At 44.6% G+C, this 20,565-nt stretch overlaps 11 non-coding genes across 11 annotated transcripts; all 11 read right to left on the bottom strand.

Moving 5' to 3' along the window:
- Positions 1-1,303: 1,303 nt before the first annotated feature.
- trnar-ucg (transfer RNA arginine (anticodon UCG)) lies at positions 1,304-1,376 on the bottom strand. Its single transcript has one exon. It is a non-coding gene; the product is annotated as a tRNA-Arg (tRNA).
- A 2,172-nt stretch (positions 1,377-3,548) lies between these two features.
- Positions 3,549-3,621, bottom strand: trnar-ucg (transfer RNA arginine (anticodon UCG)). Its single transcript has one exon. It is a non-coding gene; the product is annotated as a tRNA-Arg (tRNA).
- A 2,079-nt stretch (positions 3,622-5,700) lies between these two features.
- On the bottom strand, positions 5,701-5,782 carry trnas-aga (transfer RNA serine (anticodon AGA)). The gene has a single exon. It is a non-coding gene; the product is annotated as a tRNA-Ser (tRNA).
- Positions 5,783-7,170: 1,388 nt separating this feature from the next.
- Positions 7,171-7,243, bottom strand: trnar-ucg (transfer RNA arginine (anticodon UCG)). The gene has a single exon. It is a non-coding gene; the product is annotated as a tRNA-Arg (tRNA).
- Positions 7,244-9,322: 2,079 nt separating this feature from the next.
- Positions 9,323-9,404, bottom strand: trnas-aga (transfer RNA serine (anticodon AGA)). The gene has a single exon. It is a non-coding gene; the product is annotated as a tRNA-Ser (tRNA).
- Positions 9,405-10,794: 1,390 nt separating this feature from the next.
- Positions 10,795-10,867, bottom strand: trnar-ucg (transfer RNA arginine (anticodon UCG)). The gene has a single exon. It is a non-coding gene; the product is annotated as a tRNA-Arg (tRNA).
- Positions 10,868-13,046: 2,179 nt separating this feature from the next.
- On the bottom strand, positions 13,047-13,119 carry trnar-ucg (transfer RNA arginine (anticodon UCG)). The gene has a single exon. It is a non-coding gene; the product is annotated as a tRNA-Arg (tRNA).
- Positions 13,120-15,198: 2,079 nt separating this feature from the next.
- On the bottom strand, positions 15,199-15,280 carry trnas-aga (transfer RNA serine (anticodon AGA)). Its single transcript has one exon. It is a non-coding gene; the product is annotated as a tRNA-Ser (tRNA).
- Positions 15,281-16,670: 1,390 nt separating this feature from the next.
- trnar-ucg (transfer RNA arginine (anticodon UCG)) lies at positions 16,671-16,743 on the bottom strand. The gene has a single exon. It is a non-coding gene; the product is annotated as a tRNA-Arg (tRNA).
- A 2,080-nt stretch (positions 16,744-18,823) lies between these two features.
- Positions 18,824-18,905, bottom strand: trnas-aga (transfer RNA serine (anticodon AGA)). Its single transcript has one exon. It is a non-coding gene; the product is annotated as a tRNA-Ser (tRNA).
- A 1,390-nt stretch (positions 18,906-20,295) lies between these two features.
- trnar-ucg (transfer RNA arginine (anticodon UCG)) lies at positions 20,296-20,368 on the bottom strand. Its single transcript has one exon. It is a non-coding gene; the product is annotated as a tRNA-Arg (tRNA).
- Between the last annotated feature and the right edge of the window lie 197 nt (positions 20,369-20,565).

Genomic DNA, 20,565 nt, shown 5'->3' with positions numbered 1-20,565 from the left:
AACCCTCGAGACGCCAATGTAAAAGAACAAAAGCACAAAGTTCGGAAAAGATATTTACAGCCAAACCTAGTCAAAATTATTTTTTTGAAAGGAAAATCGCACTTGGCAATTTGCTAGATCTCTTTGAGAACATGACCAACAGAGCTTATCAAGGGCGCTATTGATCTGAGTGTTCTTGGACGAGAACAATCAAACGTTGTGACATATTCTGGCGAACGAAATGGTCTTTCCTCATGGTTACAATGAAAGAGATGGTTCCCAATAAAAGACAGGGATTAAGTGGTATCTAGATATATTTCAATGTGATAAGATTCTTTTTCCGTCCCCAATTACCCCAGAGATGGATGGGGGTAGTTAATTTTCTTCACTCTTCAGCTCCTCAGCATGGAGGAACAGACATGAAACCGCTAGAGATGGAGTTGTTGAGTTGGGAACCAGCGACACTGAAGAAACTAAGTAAAAGTGAGACTGCAGATGCTGGAAACCAGATTTTAGATCAGAGTGATGCTGGAAAAGCACAGTCGGTAAGGCAGCATCCGAGGAGCAGCAAAGTCGAACGTTTCTGTTGCCAGGCTTTGATGTGTTTCCGCAAACTATTTTCGTTTTTGGCTCAGATTTCCAGCAACTGCAGCTGTTTGTTTTATGTTAAACCTTCATAATGTTTTGGACAAAACCAATGACCTGTTTGCATCGGAAAATCCGCAGAAGTACTGGTACACCAATATGTTTGCTGAACAAGACAACCGTTCCGTGAGCGGGAATAGGATCCGGGCCACGGTGCTTAGAGTAACGAAACCTCACAAGTAAATACAAGACAAGGCGATAGGTACTATCGTATTGGTCGAAATAAAAGCCCCTTTCTGAACATTTTCGTTGCAGATTATTTTCAACTTGTCTTCGAAGATTTACAAAGTGGGAAAAGGCCATTCTGCCCATTGTGCATTGCGGCTAATCAGAGAACCATCTATTCAAGTCGCAGTTTCCAACTTTGGCTCAAAGTCTTGTGTATTCTAATGTTTCCAGGGCAAGTGTCAATGAGGTTATCCTGTGTTTTCTTAATGGCACAATAATGGGGCAGAAGTATGACATTTTCACAACGAATTGTAACTCTTTGAGGAGCTCATGCTCATTTCCACCCACAGAGGGAGACACCCGAGACTGACAGAAGTGTCCGTTGTGGTGAGGTGAAATTTGAAATGGACAATAGAACAAACACAAGTTCTAACTGCAGAAGCGCCATCCCGACAAGGACTTCATTGGGGAGCGTCAACACGGACCACGGTTAAAGTGAGACGTTCCCCCACGAGCCAGGTAGGACTCGAACCTACAATCTTCTGATCCGAAGTCAGACGCGTTATCCATTACGCCACTGGCCCAAATGTAACGTCACACGCTGGCAGCATGTCGATATGTAATGTGATTGATTATCACGGAATCAGAATTAAAAAGGTGAGCAAGCAGCGAAGATAATCGCCAACACAGCTTCACTTGGAAGCTTCCAATTTCTGAAGCAGTGCCTTTCACTGGCAAAGGAGAAACATTTGTCCTCAGCTGCTGCTTCAGGGTCGGCCCTCCTCTGCTGGAAGTTTCCATCGTTTTATTCACAGTCACGACGCGATTCATGATTCACTGCAGTGAAAAAGTGTCATGGTGTCGTCCAAGCAAGACCCTGCAGAAACTCAGCGAGAGATCTCGGGTCATTTCGAGCTCAGGGTGTGGAATAAGACGAGATGCGTGACAGCTGTTATTGACGCCGCCACTTCACTGCCAATTAGCGGCTCAAAACGAGCCGTTGTGAGCATCAGCTTGATTTGTACCTTCCTGCAGTGCATTTGCTAAACAACATCAGATAGATCCCATCCGGCGCAGGGTTTTTTCACACTCTATTTTCACACTCTGCAGTATTTCTAATAACTCTTCCTTGTGAACCTCGATCTCTTCTCATCTAGACGCAATTGTCTCTATATCTCCTCGCCAACATTTTCATTTTCTGTAGCAAATACTGTCGAACACTGTTTACGTAGTGCTTCCCCTATCTCCTCTGACTCCACACACAACTTCCCACTATTATCCTTGACTGTCCCAAAGCTAACTCTCGTCATTCTTTTATCCTGACATACTATGGAAAGCCTTAGGTTAACCAATGGAAAGCCTTAGCTTAACGCTGATCATATCCGCCAACAACTTCTCATGTCTCCTCCTGACTCTTCTCAGCTCTCTTTTTAGGTCTTTCTGACATCGTTGTAACCCTCGGAGCGCCAATGTAAAAGAACAAAAGCACAAAGTTCGGAAAAGATATTTACAGCCAAACCTAGTCAAAATTATTTTTTGAAAGGAAAATCGCACTTGGCAATTTGCTAGATCTCTTTGAGAACATGACCAACAGAGCTTATCAAGGGCGCTATTGATCTGAGTGTTCTTGGACGAGAAACAATCAAACGTTGTGACATATTCTGGCGAACGAAATGGTCTTTCCTCATGGTTACAATGAAAGAGATGGTTCCCAATAAAAGACAGGGATTAAGTCGTATCTAGATATATTTCAATGTGATAAGATTCTTTTTTCCGTCCCCAATTACCCCAGAGATGGATGGGGTGAGTTAATTTTCTTCACTCTTCAGCTCCTCAGCATGGAGGAACAGACATGAAACCGCTAGAGATGGAGTTGTTGAGTTGGGAACCAGCGACACTGAAGAAACTAAGTAAAAGTGAGGACTGCAGATGCTGGAAACCAGATTTTAGATCAGAGTGATGCTGGAAAAGCACAGTCGGTAAGGCAGCATCCGAGGAGCAGCAAAGTCGACGTTTCTGTTGCCAGGCTTGATGTGTTCCGCAAACTATTTTCGTTTTTGGCTCAGATTTCCAGCAACTGCAGCTGTTTGTTTTATGTTAACCTTCATAATGTTTTGGACAAAACCAATGACCTGTTTGCATCGGAAAATCCGCAGAAGTACTGGTACACCAATATGTTTGCTGAACAAGACAACCGTTCCGTGAGCGGGAATAGGATCCGGGCCACGGTGCTTAGAGTAACGAAACCTCACAAGTAAATAACAAGACAAGGCGATAGGTACTATCGTATTTGGTCGAAATAAAAGCCCCTTTCTGAACATTTTCGTTGCAGATTATTTTCAACTTGTCTTCGAAGATTTACAAAGTGGGAAAAGGCCATTCTGCCCATTGTGCATTGCGGCTAATCAGAGAACCATCTATTCAAGTCGCAGTTTCCAACTTTGGCTCAAAGTCTTGTGTATTCTAATGTTTCCAGGGCAAGTGTCAATGAGGTTATCCTGTGTTCTTAAATGGCACAATAATGGGACAGAAGTATGACATTTTCACAACGAATTGTAACTCTTTTGAGGAGCTCATGCTCATTTCCACCCACAGAGGGAGACACCCGAGACTGACAGAAGTGTCCGTTGTGGTGAGGTGAAATTTGAAATGGACAATAGAACAAACTCAAGTTCTAACGGCAGAAGCGCCATCCCGACAAGGACTTCATTGGGGAGCGTCAACACGGACCACGGTCGAAGTGAGACGTTCCCCCACGAGCCAGGTAGGACTCGAACCTACAATCTTCTGATCCGAAGTCAGACGCGTTATCCATTACGCCACTGGCCCAAATGTAACGTCACACGCTGGCAGCATGTCGATATGTAATGTGATTGATTATCACGGAATCAGAATTAAAAAGGTGAGCAAGCAGCGAAGAGAATCGCCAACACAGCTTCACTTGGAAGCTTCCAATTTCTGAAGCAGTGCCTTTCACTGGCAAAGGAGAAACATTTGTCCTCAGCTGCCTGCTTCAGGGTCGGCTCCTCCTCTGCTGGAAGTTTCCATCGTTTTATTCACAGTCACGACGCGATTTCATGATTCACTGCAGTGAAAAAGTGTCATGGTGTCGTCCAAGCAAGACCCTGCAGAAACTCAGCGAGAGATCTCGGGTCATTTCGAGCTCAGGGTGTGGAATAAGACGAGATGCGTGACAGCTGTTATTGACGCCGCCACTTCACTGCCAATTAGCGGCTCAAAACGAGCCGTTGTGAGCATCAGCTTGATTTGTACCTTCCTGCAGTGCATTTGCTAAACAACATCAGATAGATCCCATCCGGCGCAGGGATTTTTTCACACTCTATTTTCACACTCTGCAGTATTTCTAATAACTCTTCCTTGTGAACCTCGATCTCTTCTCAGTCTAGACGCAATTGTCTCTATATCTTCCTCGCCAACATTTTCATTTTCTGTAGCAAATACTGTCGAACACTGTTTACGTAGTGCTTCCCCTATCTCCTCTGACTCCACACACAACTTCCCACTATTATCCTTGACTGTCCCAAAGCTAACTCTCGTCATTCTTTTATTCCTGACATACCTATGGAAAGCCTTAGGTTAACCAATGGAAAGCCTTAGCTTAACGCTGATCATATCCGCCAACAACTTCTCATGTCTCCTCCTGACTCTTCTCAGCTCTCTTTTTAGGTCTTTTCTGACATCGTTGTAACCCTCGAGCGCTCCAACTGAGTTTTCACGTTTTGTCCTAACAGAAGACTTCTTGTTCTTCTTGACCAGGGATTTCTCTTCCTTAGTAAACCACGGCTCACGCGTTCTATATCTTCCTCACTGTCTGACAGGTACATACTTATCTAGGACACACAGGAGCTTTTCCTTGAATAAGCTCCACATTTTTAATGTGCTCAGCCCCTGCTGTTTCCTACACCATTCTACGCTTCCTAAATCCTACCTCATTGCATCGTAATAAGCTCCTCATTGCAAAGTGCTCACCTACTTCCAAATCTAAAACCTGGCCAGGCTCGTTACCCACTATTAAATCTAAAGTGGCTTCGTCCCTTGAAGGCCTGTCTACATACTGTGTCAGGAAGCCCTCCTGCCCACACTGGACAAAATGTGACCCATCTATAGTAGTCGTACTGCAGTGATCCCAGTCAATATTTGGATATGTCTTGAGTGTTCCAGAGTTTTTCATTGTCCCAGAATCCAGATGAAGTTTGTATTCCTCACGTACGGGAGCGAGAATTCTTTCAATGTCTCAGATGAGTTCCTGTCCCGAGAACATCAGAGTCAATGTCCCGTCCTCTACTCGGTCCGAGATTTCACACTTCTTCATTCTCCTCTGATTCCATTTCCCAAAGAGTTTCTCAAGATTTCCAAAGCTGGATCCTAGATTATATGGTTTGCTTCCTAAACATATTTCCAACTGCCAATTGACAATATTTTCACAGTATCTCTTCACAACTCTCTGGCTTGCACCATGTCCAGGCATGAGAAGTCCCGTTTGGTGGAGAGATTCCCGAGGCTGGTGAGTTTCACTTTGGAACAAAGGCGGTTAAGTGGCAATTTCCTGCGATTGTTTGTAATGATGGGAGAGGGAGCGGTGGGGAACGAGCACTTTGACGTGCAGGAAGAAGTGTTGCCACTGATCAGAGTCAGTGAACAGAGGACTGGGATTAAAGGAATCAAAGGAAAAGCAGCAATTCCGCTCAGGACGTTCAATAACAACTGCTGAAACCCGACGTGACGAGCAGGGTATCTGGAAAGAGAAACAGGGATAACGTTTTAGATGTGGAACATTTCTGATGAAGAACTCGAGTTTCCCAAGTCTCATCAAATGACCGGCCTGGTTTTCAAAGCAGGTTTCCTGAACTTTGACCGAAAATTGCTCCAATAGGAAGGCATTCAGAACGTAGTCAGCAGGATTCGAACCTGCGTGGGGAAACCCCAATGGATTTCTAATCCATCGCCTTAACCACTCGGCCATGACTACAGACGAGTCATGTCACCTCACTGAAAGCTGTCGCTGACGTGATGGGCTCAAGGCTTCCATCTCCTTTCATACCTTTGCTGTCATTTGGAAGCTGCTGGACACCAATGTAAAAGAACAAAAGCACAAAGTTCGGAAAAGATATTTACAGCCAAACTAGTCAAAATTATTTTTTGAAAGGAAAATCGCACTTGGCAATTTGCTAGATCTCTTTGAGAACATGACCAACAGAGCTTATCAAGGGCGCTATTGATCTGAGTGTTCTTGGACGAGAAACAATCAAACGTTGTGACATATTCTGGCGAACGAAATGGTCTTTCCTCATGGTTACAATGAAAGAGATGGTTCCCAATAAAAGACAGGGATTAAGTCGTATCTAGATATATTTCAATGTGATAAGATTCTTTTTCCGTCCCCAATTACCCCAGAGATGGATGGGGTGAGTTAATTTTCTTCACTCTTCAGCTCCTCAGCATGGAGGAACAGACATGAAACCGCTAGAGATGGAGTTGTTGAGTTGGGAACCAGCGACACTGAAGAAACTAAGTAAAAGTGAGGACTGCAGATGCTGGAAACCAGATTTTAGATCAGAGTGATGCTGGAAAAGCACAGTCGGTAAGGCAGCATCCGAGGAGCAGCAAAGTCGACGTTTCTGTTGCCAGGCTTGATGTGTTCCGCAAACTATTTTCGTTTTGGCTCAGATTTCCAGCAACTGCAGCTGTTTGTTTTATGTTAACCTTCATAATGTTTTGGACAAAACCAATGACCTGTTTGCATCGGAAAATCCGCAGAAGTACTGGTACACCAATATGTTTGCTGAACAAGACAACCGTTCCGTGAGCGGGAATAGGATCCGGGCCACGGTGCTTAGAGTAACGAAACCTCACAAGTAAATAACAAGACAAGGCGATAGGTACTATCGTATTTGGTCGAAATAAAAGTCCCTTTCTGAACATTTTCGTTGCAGATTATTTTCAACTTGTCTTCGAAGATTTACAAAGTGGGAAAAGGCCATTCTGCCCATTGTGCATTGCGGCTAATCAGAGAACCATCTATTCAAGTCGCAGTTTCCAACTTTGGCTCAAAGTCTTGTGTATTCTAATGTTTCCAGGGCAAGTGTCAATGAGGTTATCCTGTGTTCTTAAATGGCACAATAATGGGACAGAAGTATGACATTTTCACAACGAATTGTAACTCTTTTGAGGAGCTCATGCTCATTTCCACCCACAGAGGGAGACACCCGAGACTGACAGAAGTGTCCGTTGTGGTGAGGTGAAATTTGAAATGGACAATAGAACAAACACAAGTTCTAACGGCAGAAGCGCCATCCCGACAAGGACTTCATTGGGGAGCGTCAACACGGACCACGGTTAAAGTGAGACGTTCCCCCACGAGCCAGGTAGGACTCGAACCTACAATCTTCTGATCCGAAGTCAGACGCGTTATCCATTACGCCACTGGCCCAAATGTAACGTCACACGCTGGCAGCATGTCGATATGTAATGTGATTGATTATCACGGAATCAGAATTAAAAAGGTGAGCAAGCAGCGAAGATAATCGCCAACACAGCTTCACTTGGAAGCTTCCAATTTCTGAAGCAGTGCCTTTCACTGGCAAAGGAGAAACATTTGTCCTCAGCTGCCTGCTTCAGGGTCGGCTCCTCCTCTGCTGGAAGTTTCCATCGTTTTATTCACAGTCACGACGCGATTTCATGATTCACTGCAGTGAAAAAGTGTCATGGTGTCGTCCAAGCAAGACCCTGCAGAAACTCAGCGAGAGATCTCGGGTCATTTCGAGCTCAGGGTGTGGAATAAGACGAGATGCGTGACAGCTGTTATTGACGCCGCCACTTCACTGCCAATTAGCGGCTCAAAACGAGCCGTTGTGAGCATCAGCTTGATTTGTACCTTCCTGCAGTGCATTTGCTAAACAACATCAGATAGATCCCATCCGGCGCAGGGATTTTTTCACACTCTATTTTCACACTCTGCAGTATTTCTAATAACTCTTCCTTGTGAACCTCGATCTCTTCTCAGTCTAGACGCAATTGTCTCTATATCTTCCTCGCCAACATTTTCATTTTCTGTAGCAAATACTGTCGAACACTGTTTACGTAGTGCTTCCCCTATCTCCTCTGACTCCACACACAACTTCCCACTATTATCCTTGACTGTCCCAAAGCTAACTCTCGTCATTCTTTTATTCCTGACATACCTATGGAAAGCCTTAGGTTAACCAATGGAAAGCCTTAGCTTAACGCTGATCATATCCGCCAACAACTTCTCATGTCTCCTCCTGACTCTTCTCAGCTCTCTTTTTAGGTCTTTTCTGACATCGTTGTAACCCTCGAGCGCTCCAACTGAGTTTTCACGTTTTGTCCTAACAGAAGACTTCTTGTTCTTCTTGACCAGGGATTCCTCTTCCTTAGTAAACCACGGCTCACGCGTTCTATATCTTCCTCACTGTCTGACAGGTACATACTTATCTAGGACACACAGGAGCTTTTCCTTGAATAAGCTCCACATTTTTAATGTGCTCAGCCCCTGCTGTTTCCTACACCATTCTACGCTTCCTAAATCCTACCTCATTGCATCGTAATAAGCTCCTCATTGCAAAGTGCTCACCTACTTCCAAATCTAAAACCTGGCCAGGCTCGTTACCCACTATTAAATCTAAAGTGGCTTCGTCCCTTGAAGGCCTGTCTACATACTGTGTCAGGAAGCCCTCCTGCCCACACTGGACAAAATGTGACCCATCTATAGTAGTCGTACTGCAGTGATCCCAGTCAATATTTGGATATTGTCTTGAGTGTTCCAGAGTTTTTCATTGTCCAGAATCCAGATGAAGTTTGTATTCCTCACGTACGGGAGCGAGAATTCTTTCAATGTCTCAGATGAGTTCCTGTCCCGAGAACATCAGAGTCAATGTCCCGTCCTCTACTCGGTCCGAGATTTCACACTTCTTCATTCTCCTCTGATTCCATTTCCCAAAGAGTTTCTCAAGATTTCCAAAGCTGGATCCTAGATTATATGGTTTGCTTCCTAAACATATTTCCAACTGCCAATTGACAATATTTTCACAGTATCTCTTCACAACTCTCTGGCTTGCACCATGTCCAGGCATGAGAAGTCCCGTTTGGTGGAGAGATTCCCGAGGCTGGTGAGTTTCACTTTGGAACAAAGGCGGTTAAGTGGCAATTTCCTGCGATTGTTTGTAATGATGGGAGAGGGAGCGGTGGGGAACGAGCACTTTGACGTGCAGGAAGAAGTGTTGCCACTGATCAGAGTCAGTGAACAGAGGACTGGGATTAAAGGAATCAAAGGAAAAGCAGCAATTCCGCTCAGGACGTTCAATAACAACTGCTGAAACCCGACGTGACGAGCAGGGTATCTGGAAAGAGAAACAGGGATAACGTTTTAGATGTGGAACATTTCTGATGAAGAACTCGAGTTTCCCAAGTCTCATCAAATGACCGGCCTGGTTTTCAAAGCAGGTTTCCTGAACTTTGACCGAAAATTGCTCCAATAGGAAGGCATTCAGAACGTAGTCAGCAGGATTCGAACCTGCGTGGGGAAACCCCAATGGATTTCTAATCCATCGCCTTAACCACTCGGCCATGACTACAGACGAGTCCTGTCACCTCACTGAAAGCTGTCGCTGACGTGATGGGCTCAAGGCTTCCATCTCCTTTCATACCTTTGCTGTCATTTGGAAGCTGCTGGACACCAATGTAAAAGAACAAAAGCACAAAGTTCGGAAAAGATATTTACAGCCAAACTAGTCAAAATTATTTTTTGAAAGGAAAATCGCACTTGGCAATTTGCTAGATCTCTTTGAGAACATGACCAACAGAGCTTATCAAGGGCGCTATTGATCTGAGTGTTCTTGGACGAGAAACAATCAAACGTTGTGACATATTCTGGCGAACGAAATGGTCTTTCCTCATGGTTACAATGAAAGAGATGGTTCCCAATAAAAGACAGGGATTAAGTCGTATCTAGATATATTTCAATGTGATAAGATTCTTTTTCCGTCCCCAATTACCCCAGAGATGGATGGGGTGAGTTAATTTTCTTCACTCTTCAGCTCCTCAGCATGGAGGAACAGACATGAAACCGCTAGAGATGGAGTTGTTGAGTTGGGAACCAGCGACACTGAAGAAACTAAGTAAAAGTGAGGACTGCAGATGCTGGAAACCAGATTTTAGATCAGAGTGATGCTGGAAAAGCACAGTCGGTAAGGCAGCATCCGAGGAGCAGCAAAGTCGACGTTTCTGTTGCCAGGCTTGATGTGTTCCGCAAACTATTTTCGTTTTTGGCTCAGATTTCCAGCAACTGCAGCTGTTTGTTTTATGTTAACCTTCATAATGTTTTGGACAAAAACCAATGACCTGTTTGCATCGGAAAATCCGCAGAAGTACTGGTACACCAATATGTTTGCTGAACAAGACAACCGTTCCGTGAGCGGGAATAGGATCCGGGCCACGGTGCTTAGAGTAACGAAACCTCACAAGTAAATAACAAGACAAGGCGATAGGTACTATCGTATTTGGTCGAAATAAAAGCCCCTTTCTGAACATTTTCGTTGCAGATTATTTTCAACTTGTCTTCGAAGATTTACAAAGTGGGAAAAGGCCATTCTGCCCATTGTGCATTGCGGCTAATCAGAGAACCATCTATTCAAGTCGCAGTTTCCAACTTTGGCTCAAAGTCTTGTGTATTCTAATGTTTCCAGGGCAAGTGTCAATGAGGTTATCCTGTGTTCTTAAATGGCACAATAATGGGACAGAAGTATGACATTTTCACAACGAATTGTAACTCTTTTGAGGAGCTCATGCTCATTTCCACCCACAGAGGGAGACACCCGAGACTGACAGAAGTGTCCGTTGTGGTGAGGTGAAATTTGAAATGGACAATAGAACAAACACAAGTTCTAACTGCAGAAGCGCCATCCCGACCAGGACTTCATTGGGGAGCGTCAACACGGACCACGGTTAAAGTGAGACGTTCCCCCACGAGCCAGGTAGGACTCGAACCTACAATCTTCTGATCCGAAGTCAGACGCGTTATCCATTACGCCACTGGCCCAAATGTAACGTCACACGCTGGCAGCATGTCGATATGTAATGTGATTGATTATCACGGAATCAGAATTAAAAAGGTGAGCAAGCAGCGAAGATAATCGCCAACACAGCTTCACTTGGAAGCTTCCAATTTCTGAAGCAGTGCCTTTCACTGGCAAAGGAGAAACATTTGTCCTCAGCTGCCTGCTTCAGGGTCGGCTCCTCCTCTGCTGGAAGTTTCCATCGTTTTATTCACAGTCACGACGCGATTTCATGATTCACTGCAGTGAAAAAGTGTCATGGTGTCGTCCAAGCAAGACCCTGCAGAAACTCAGCGAGAGATCTCGGGTCATTTCGAGCTCAGGGTGTGGAATAAGACGAGATGCGTGACAGCTGTTATTGACGCCGCCACTTCACTGCCAATTAGCGGCTCAAAACGAGCCGTTGTGAGCATCAGCTTGATTTGTACCTTCCTGCAGTGCATTTGCTAAACAACATCAGATAGATCCCATCCGGCGCAGGGATTTTTTCACACTCTATTTTCACACTCTGCAGTATTTCTAATAACTCTTCCTTGTGAACCTCGATCTCTTCTCAGTCTAGACGCAATTGTCTCTATATCTTCCTCGCCAACATTTTCATTTTCTGTAGCAAATACTGTCGAACACTGTTTACGTAGTGCTTCCCCTATCTCCTCTGACTCCACACACAACTTCCCACTATTATCCTTGACTGTCCCAAAGCTAACTCTCGTCATTCTTTTATTCCTGACATACCTATGGAAAGCCTTAGGTTAACCAATGGAAAGCCTTAGCTTAACGCTGATCATATCCGCCAACAACTTCTCATGTCTCCTCCTGACTCTTCTCAGCTCTCTTTTTAGGTCTTTTCTGACATCGTTGTAACCCTCGAGCGCCAATGTAAAAGAACAAAAGCACAAAGTTCGGAAAAGATATTTACAGCCAAACCTAGTCAAAATTATTTTTTGAAAGGAAAATCGCACTTGGCAATTTGCTAGATCTCTTTGAGAACATGACCAACAGAGCTTATCAAGGGCGCTATTGATCTGAGTGTTCTTGGACGAGAAACAATCAAACGTTGTGACATATTCTGGCGAACGAAATGGTCTTTCCTCATGGTTACAATGAAAGAGATGGTTCCCAATAAAAGACAGGGATTAAGTCGTATCTAGATATATTTCAATGTGATAAGATTCTTTTTCCGTCCCCAATTACCCCAGAGATGGATGGGGTGAGTTAATTTTCTTCACTCTTCAGCTCCTCAGCATGGAGGAACAGACATGAAACCGCTAGAGATGGAGTTGTTGAGTTGGGAACCAGCGACACTGAAGAAACTAAGTAAAAGTGAGGACTGCAGATGCTGGAAACCAGATTTTAGATCAGAGTGATGCTGGAAAAGCACAGTCGGTAAGGCAGCATCCGAGGAGCAGCAAAGTCGACGTTTCTGTTGCCAGGCTTGATGTGTTCCGCAAACTATTTTCGTTTTTGGCTCAGATTTCCAGCAACTGCAGCTGTTTGTTTTATGTTAACCTTCATAATGTTTTGGACAAAACCAATGACCTGTTTGCATCGGAAAATCCGCAGAAGTACTGGTACACCAATATGTTTGCTGAACAAGACAACCGTTCCGTGAGCGGGAATAGGATCCGGGCCACGGTGCTTAGAGTAACGAAACCTCACAAGTAAATAACAAGACAAGGCGATAGGTACTATCGTATTTGGTCGAAATAAAAGCCCCTTTCTGAACATTTTCGTTGCAGATTATTTTCAACTTGTCTTCGAAGATTTACAAAGTGGGAAAAGGCCATTCTGCCCATTGTGCATTGCGGCTAATCAGAGAACCATCTATTCAAGTCGCAGTTTCCAACTTTGGCTCAAAGTCTTGTGTATTCTAATGTTTCCAGGGCAAGTGTCAATGAGGTTATCCTGTGTTCTTAAATGGCACAATAATGGGACAGAAGTATGACATTTTCACAACGAATTGTAACTCTTTTGAGGAGCTCATGCTCATTTCCACCCACAGAGGGAGACACCCGAGACTGACAGAAGTGTCCGTTGTGGTGAGGTGAAATTTGAAATGGACAATAGAACAAACACAAGTTCTAACGGCAGAAGCGCCATCCCGACAAGGACTTCATTGGGGAGCGTCAACACGGACCACGGTTAAAGTGAGACGTTCCCCCACGAGCCAGGTAGGACTCGAACCTACAATCTTCTGATCCGAAGTCAGACGCGTTATCCATTACGCCACTGGCCCAAATGTAACGTCACACGCTGGCAGCATGTCGATATGTAATGTGATTGATTATCACGGAATCAGAATTAAAAAGGTGAGCAAGCAGCGAAGATAATCGCCAACACAGCTTCACTTGGAAGCTTCCAATTTCTGAAGCAGTGCCTTTCACTGGCAAAGGAGAAACATTTGTCCTCAGCTGCCTGCTTCAGGGTCGGCTCCTCCTCTGCTGGAAGTTTCCATCGTTTTATTCACAGTCACGACGCGATTTCATGATTCACTGCAGTGAAAAAGTGTCATGGTGTCGTCCAAGCAAGACCCTGCAGAAACTCAGCGAGAGATCTCGGGTCATTTCGAGCTCAGGGTGTGGAATAAGACGAGATGCGTGACAGCTGTTATTGACGCCGCCACTTCACTGCCAATTAGCGGCTCAAAACGAGCCGTTGTGAGCATCAGCTTGATTTGTACCTTCCTGCAGTGCATTTGCTAAACAACATCAGATAGATCCCATCCGGCGCAGGGATTTTTTCACACTCTATTTTCACACTCTGCAGTATTTCTAATAACTCTTCCTTGTGAACCTCGATCTCTTCTCAGTCTAGACGCAATTGTCTCTATATCTTCCTCGCCAACATTTTCATTTTCTGTAGCAAATACTGTCGAACACTGTTTACGTAGTGCTTCCCCTATCTCCTCTGACTCCACACACAACTTCCCACTATTATCCTTGACTGTCCCAAAGCTAACTCTCGTCATTCTTTTATTCCTGACATACCTATGGAAAGCCTTAGGTTAACCAATGGAAAGCCTTAGCTTAACGCTGATCATATCCGCCAACAACTTCTCATGTCTCCTCCTGACTCTTCTCAGCTCTCTTTTTAGGTCTTTTCTGACATCGTTGTAACCCTCGAGCGCTCCAACTGAGTTTTCACGTTTTGTCCTAACAGAAGACTTCTTGTTCTTCTTGACCAGGGATTCTCTTCCTTAGTAAACCACGGCTCACGCGTTCTATATCTTCCTCACTGTCTGACAGGTACATACTTATCTAGGACACACAGGAGCTTTTCCTTGAATAAGCTCCACATTTTTAATGTGCTCAGCCCCTGCTGTTTCCTACACCATTCTACGCTTCCTAAATCCTACCTCATTGCATCGTAATAAGCTCCTCATTGCAAAGTGCTCACCTACTTCCAAATCTAAAACCTGGCCAGGCTCGTTACCCACTATTAAATCTAAAGTGGCTTCGTCCCTTGAAGGCCTGTCTACATACTGTGTCAGGAAGCCCTCCTGCCCACACTGGACAAAATGTGACCCATCTATAGTAGTCGTACTGCAGTGATCCCAGTCAATATTTGGATATTGTCTTGAGTGTTCCAGAGTTTTTCATTGTCCCAGAATCCAGATGAAGTTTGTATTCCTCACGTACGGGAGCGAGAATTCTTTCAATGTCTCAGATGAGTTCCTGTCCCGAGAACATCAGAGTCAATGTCCCGTCCTCTACTCGGTCCGAGATTTCACACTTCTTCATTCTCCTCTGATTCCATTTCCCAAAGAGTTTCTCAAGATTTCCAAAGCTGGATCCTAGATTATATGGTTTGCTTCCTAAACATATTTCCAACTGCCAATTGACAATATTTTCACAGTATCTCTTCACAACTCTCTGGCTTGCACCATGTCCAGGCATGAGAAGTCCCGTTTGGTGGAGAGATTCCCGAGGCTGGTGAGTTTCACTTTGGAACAAAGGCGGTTAAGTGGCAATTTCCTGCGATTGTTTGTAATGATGGGAGAGGGAGCGGTGGGGAACGAGCACTTTGACGTGCAGGAAGAAGTGTTGCCACTGATCAGAGTCAGTGAACAGAGGACTGGGATTAAAGGAATCAAAGGAAAAGCAGCAATTCCGCTCAGGACGTTCAATAACAACTGCTGAAACCCGACGTGACGAGCAGGGTATCTGGAAAGAGAAACAGGGATAACGTTTTAGATGTGGAACATTTCTGATGAAGAACTCGAGTTTCCCAAGTCTCATCAAATGACCGGCCTGGTTTTCAAAGCAGGTTTCCTGAACTTTGACCGAAAATTGCTCCAATAGGAAGGCATTCAGAACGTAGTCAGCAGGATTCGAACCTGCGTGGGGAAACCCCAATGGATTTCTAATCCATCGCCTTAACCACTCGGCCATGACTACAGACGAGTCCTGTCACCTCACTGAAAGCTGTCGCTGACGTGATGGGCTCAAGGCTTCCATCTCCTTTCATACCTTTGCTGTCATTTGGAAGCTGCTGGACACCAATGTAAAAGAACAAAAGCACAAAGTTCGGAAAAGATATTTACAGCCAAACTTAGTCAAAATTATTTTTTGAAAGGAAAATCGCACTTGGCAATTTGCTAGATCTCTTTGAGAACATGACCAACAGAGCTTATCAAGGGCGCTATTGATCTGAGTGTTCTTGGACGAGAAACAATCAAACGTTGTGACATATTCTGGCGAACGAAATGGTCTTTCCTCATGGTTACAATGAAAGAGATGGTTCCCAATAAAAGACAGGGATTAAGTCGTATCTAGATATATTTCAATGTGATAAGATTCTTTTTCCGTCCCCAATTACCCCAGAGATGGATGGGGTGAGTTAATTTTCTTCACTCTTCAGCTCCTCAGCATGGAGGAACAGACATGAAACCGCTAGAGATGGAGTTGTTGAGTTGGGAACCAGCGACACTGAAGAAACTAAGTAAAAGTGAGGACTGCAGATGCTGGAAACCAGATTTTAGATCAGAGTGATGCTGGAAAAGCACAGTCGGTAAGGCAGCATCCGAGGAGCAGCAAAGTCGACGTTTCTGTTGCCAGGCTTGATGTGTTCCGCAAACTATTTTCGTTTTTGGCTCAGATTTCCAGCAACTGCAGCTGTTTGTTTTATGTTAACCTTCATAATGTTTTGGACAAAACCAATGACCTGTTTGCATCGGAAAATCCGCAGAAGTACTGGTACACCAATATGTTTGCTGAACAAGACAACCGTTCCGTGAGCGGGAATAGGATCCGGGCCACGGTGCTTAGAGTAACGAAACCTCACAAGTAAATAACAAGACAAGGCGATAGGTACTATCGTATTTGGTCGAAATAAAAGTCCCTTTCTGAACATTTTCGTTGCAGATTATTTTCAACTTGTCTTCGAAGATTTACAAAGTGGGAAAAGGCCATTCTGCCCATTGTGCATTGCGGCTAATCAGAGAACCATCTATTCAAGTCGCAGTTTCCAACTTTGGCTCAAAGTCTTGTGTATTCTAATGTTTCCAGGGCAAGTGTCAATGAGGTTATCCTGTGTTCTTAAATGGCACAATAATGGGACAGAAGTATGACATTTTCACAACGAATTGTAACTCTTTTGAGGAGCTCATGCTCATTTCCACCCACAGAGGGAGACACCCGAGACTGACAGAAGTGTCCGTTGTGGTGAGGTGAAATTTGAAATGGACAATAGAACAAACACAAGTTCTAACTGCAGAAGCGCCATCCCGACAAGGACTTCATTGGGGAGCGTCAACACGGACCACGGTTAAAGTGAGACGTTCCCCCACGAGCCAGGTAGGACTCGAACCTACAATCTTCTGATCCGAAGTCAGACGCGTTATCCATTACGCCACTGGCCCAAATGTAACGTCACACGCTGGCAGCATGTCGATATGTAATGTGATTGATTATCACGGAATCAGAATTAAAAAGGTGAGCAAGCAGCGAAGATAATCGCCAACACAGCTTCACTTGGAAGCTTCCAATTTCTGAAGCAGTGCCTTTCACTGGCAAAGGAGAAACATTTGTCCTCAGCTGCCTGCTTCAGGGTCGGCTCCTCCTCTGCTGGAAGTTTCCATCGTTTTATTCACAGTCACGACGCGATTTCATGATTCACTGCAGTGAAAAAGTGTCATGGTGTCGTCCAAGCAAGACCCTGCAGAAACTCAGCGAGAGATCTCGGGTCATTTCGAGCTCAGGGTGTGGAATAAGACGAGATGCGTGACAGCTGTTATTGACGCCGCCACTTCACTGCCAATTAGCGGCTCAAAACGAGCCGTTGTGAGCATCAGCTTGATTTGTACCTTCCTGCAGTGCATTTGCTAAACAACATCAGATAGATCCCATCCGGCGCAGGGATTTTTTCACACTCTATTTTCACACTCTGCAGTATTTCTAATAACTCTTCCTTGTGAACCTCGATCTCTTCTCAGTCTAGACGCAATTGTCTCTATATCTTCCTCGCCAACATTTTCATTTTCTGTAGCAAATACTGTCGAACACTGTTTACGTAGTGCTTCCCCTATCTCCTCTGACTCCACACACAACTTCCCACTATTATCCTTGACTGTCCCAAAGCTAACTCTCGTCATTCTTTTATTCCTGACATACCTATGGAAAGCCTTAGGTTAACCAATGGAAAGCCTTAGCTTAACGCTGATCATATCCGCCAACAACTTCTCATGTCTCCTCCTGACTCTTCTCAGCTCTCTTTTTAGGTCTTTTCTGACATCGTTGTAACCCTCGAGCGCTCCAACTGAGTTTTCACGTTTTGTCCTAACAGAAGACTTCTTGTTCTTCTTGACCAGGGATTCCTCTTCCTTAGTAAACCACGGCTCACGCGTTCTATATCTTCCTCACTGTCTGACAGGTACATACTTATCTAGGACACACAGGAGCTTTTCCTTGAATAAGCTCCACATTTTTAATGTGCTCAGCCCCTGCTGTTTCCTACACCATTCTACGCTTCCTAAATCCTACCTCATTGCATCGTAATAAGCTCCTCATTGCAAAGTGCTCACCTACTTCCAAATCTAAAACCTGGCCAGGCTCGTTACCCACTATTAAATCTAAAGTGGCTTCGTCCCTTGAAGGCCTGTCTACATACTGTGTCAGGAAGCCCTCCTGCCCACACTGGACAAAATGTGACCCATCTATAGTAGTCGTACTGCAGTGATCCCAGTCAATATTTGGATATTGTCTTGAGTGTTCCAGAGTTTTTCATTGTCCCAGAATCCAGATGAAGTTTGTATTCCTCACGTACGGGAGCGAGAATTCTTTCAATGTCTCAGATGAGTTCCTGTCCCGAGAACATCAGAGTCAATGTCCCGTCCTCTACTCGGTCCGAGATTTCACACTTCTTCATTCTCCTCTGATTCCATTTCCCAAAGAGTTTCTCAAGATTTCCAAAGCTGGATCCTAGATTATATGGTTTGCTTCCTAAACATATTTCCAACTGCCAATTGACAATATTTTCACAGTATCTCTTCACAACTCTCTGGCTTGCACCATGTCCAGGCATGAGAAGTCCCGTTTGGTGGAGAGATTCCCGAGGCTGGTGAGTTTCACTTTGGAACAAAGGCGGTTAAGTGGCAATTTCCTGCGATTGTTTGTAATGATGGGAGAGGGAGCGGTGGGGAACGAGCACTTTGACGTGCAGGAAGAAGTGTTGCCACTGATCAGAGTCAGTGAACAGAGGACTGGGATTAAAGGAATCAAAGGAAAAGCAGCAATTCCGCTCAGGACGTTCAATAACAACTGCTGAAACCCGACGTGACGAGCAGGGTATCTGGAAAGAGAAACAGGGATAACGTTTTAGATGTGGAACATTTCTGATGAAGAACTCGAGTTTCCCAAGTCTCATCAAATGACCGGCCTGGTTTTCAAAGCAGGTTTCCTGAACTTTGACCGAAAATTGCTCCAATAGGAAGGCATTCAGAACGTAGTCAGCAGGATTCGAACCTGCGTGGGGAAACCCCAATGGATTTCTAATCCATCGCCTTAACCACTCGGCCATGACTACAGACGAGTCCTGTCACCTCACTGAAAGCTGTCGCTGACGTGATGGGCTCAAGGCTTCCATCTCCTTTCATACCTTTGCTGTCATTTGGAAGCTGCTGGACACCAATGTAAAAGAACAAAAGCACAAAGTTCGGAAAAGATATTTACAGCCAAACTTAGTCAAAATTATTTTTTGAAAGGAAAATCGCACTTGGCAATTTGCTAGATCTCTTTGAGAACATGACCAACAGAGCTTATCAAGGGCGCTATTGATCTGAGTGTTCTTGGACGAGAAACAATCAAACGTTGTGACATATTCTGGCGAACGAAATGGTCTTTCCTCATGGTTACAATGAAAGAGATGGTTCCCAATAAAAGACAGGGATTAAGTCGTATCTAGATATATTTCAATGTGATAAGATTCTTTTTCCGTCCCCAATTACCCCAGAGATGGATGGGGTGAGTTAATTTTCTTCACTCTTCAGCTCCTCAGCATGGAGGAACAGACATGAAACCGCTAGAGATGGAGTTGTTGAGTTGGGAACCAGCGACACTGAAGAAACTAAGTAAAAGTGAGGACTGCAGATGCTGGAAACCAGATTTTAGATCAGAGTGATGCTGGAAAAGCACAGTCGGTAAGGCAGCATCCGAGGAGCAGCAAAGTCGACGTTTCTGTTGCCAGGCTTGATGTGTTCCGCAAACTATTTTCGTTTTTGGCTCAGATTTCCAGCAACTGCAGCTGTTTGTTTTATGTTAACCTTCATAATGTTTTGGACAAAACCAATGACCTGTTTGCATCGGAAAATCCGCAGAAGTACTGGTACACCAATATGTTTGCTGAACAAGACAACCGTTCCGTGAGCGGGAATAGGATCCGGGCCACGGTGCTTAGAGTAACGAAACCTCACAAGTAAATAACAAGACAAGGCGATAGGTACTATCGTATTTGGTCGAAATAAAAGTCCCTTTCTGAACATTTTCGTTGCAGATTATTTTCAACTTGTCTTCGAAGATTTACAAAGTGGGAAAAGGCCATTCTGCCCATTGTGCATTGCGGCTAATCAGAGAACCATCTATTCAAGTCGCAGTTTCCAACTTTGGCTCAAAGTCTTGTGTATTCTAATGTTTCCAGGGCAAGTGTCAATGAGGTTATCCTGTGTTCTTAAATGGCACAATAATGGGACAGAAGTATGACATTTTCACAACGAATTGTAACTCTTTTGAGGAGCTCATGCTCATTTCCACCCACAGAGGGAGACACCCGAGACTGACAGAAGTGTCCGTTGTGGTGAGGTGAAATTTGAAATGGACAATAGAACAAACACAAGTTCTAACTGCAGAAGCGCCATCCCGACAAGGACTTCATTGGGGAGCGTCAACACGGACCACGGTTAAAGTGAGACGTTCCCCCACGAGCCAGGTAGGACTCGAACCTACAATCTTCTGATCCGAAGTCAGACGCGTTATCCATTACGCCACTGGCCCAAATGTAACGTCACACGCTGGCAGCATGTCGATATGTAATGTGATTGATTATCACGGAATCAGAATTAAAAAGGTGAGCAAGCAGCGAAGATAATCGCCAACACAGCTTCACTTGGAAGCTTCCAATTTCTGAAGCAGTGCCTTTCACTGGCAAAGGAGAAACATTTGTCCTCAGCTGCCTGCTTCAGGGTCGGCTC

The sequence above is a fragment of the Hemiscyllium ocellatum genome, unplaced genomic scaffold, assembly GCF_020745735.1.
Source record: "Hemiscyllium ocellatum isolate sHemOce1 unplaced genomic scaffold, sHemOce1.pat.X.cur. scaffold_1034_pat_ctg1, whole genome shotgun sequence".
NCBI lineage: Eukaryota > Metazoa > Chordata > Chondrichthyes > Orectolobiformes > Hemiscylliidae > Hemiscyllium > Hemiscyllium ocellatum.
Note: the sequence above shows the minus strand (reverse complement) of the source record. Positions and strands in the feature narration are given on the sequence as shown.